This window comes from Saccostrea echinata, unplaced genomic scaffold (genome assembly GCF_033153115.1).
Source record: "Saccostrea echinata isolate AGI-Se365-2 ecotype Australia unplaced genomic scaffold, CSIRO_AGI_Sech_v1 ptg000028l, whole genome shotgun sequence".
NCBI lineage: Eukaryota > Metazoa > Mollusca > Bivalvia > Ostreida > Ostreidae > Saccostrea > Saccostrea echinata.
This window is the reverse complement of record NW_026889777.1, coordinates 10105001-10105962: the sequence shown is the minus strand read 5'-3', so window position 1 is coordinate 10105962 and position 962 is coordinate 10105001.

The window sequence follows — 962 nt, the reverse complement described above, 5'->3', positions numbered from 1 at the left end:
TTCATTCCAGATACGTAGCTTTTTTATTTCAAAGAGTAGTGAAGACATAGCTGGCAAAAAAAAAAAAGCCTAAAAAGAGTCAAAGCTCAAAAAGTAGAACAATAGTTATCATCATAAATAAATTTTAAAAATAGGAAATTTCAAAGAACTCAAAATTAAGAATTCGGCGGAGAAAGGGTTTCTTTTCTCATATTCGTACCTTTTTAGGCACAATAACCTGGAAGAGCTTACATTGGACTGTAAAGAAAAGTTGGGGAGGGGGCTTTGGTGAAACAGGCCTCCGTATGAAAATTTCAATGCATAAAAAATAATAACAGTGAAAAAAAAACTTTTTGTGAAACGGGGGGGGGGGGGCTAAGGAAAATTGCCATTTAGAGTTCCATAAAAAAGTGGCCGGGAGGGGTTTGTTATATTAGGTAGTGCCCGTTTACATACTTGAAGGGGTAAAAACGAATCGGATAGAAATGAGAGCCCCCCCCCCCCTTTTTGTCGCCAATAACTCGAGTCTGTGCTGTATGTAACACATCAAAAATGTGGAGTAATATCAATAATATCAACTGGTTTTTATAGTTTGAGTTAAAACAAGATAAATACTCCATTTCAAGTACGAATTGGTGATAAATATTTAGGAAGCCATTTTCTCTAAACGTCGTAATAGTTAATTCAAGCATATAAAGTAAGAAAACAAACAAAAGATCTAAGAAAAATTGCATCGCATGATTATTAAACACTGTATTAATATGTGATAAAGTTGTCTCACAGTACATGTAGCTGAAATCGCACCCGTTTCCTTCCTTACCCCCCCCCCCCATATACACACACAATGGAGGATGTTTGCAAAATCTCTGCGTACGCAGTACTCAGTACGTATTGTGCTCCTTGTTATGGTATACATGTAGACCGTAGGCTAAACCATCTTGTCATAATATCAAAATAAATGAAAATACTAGATCATATATTTA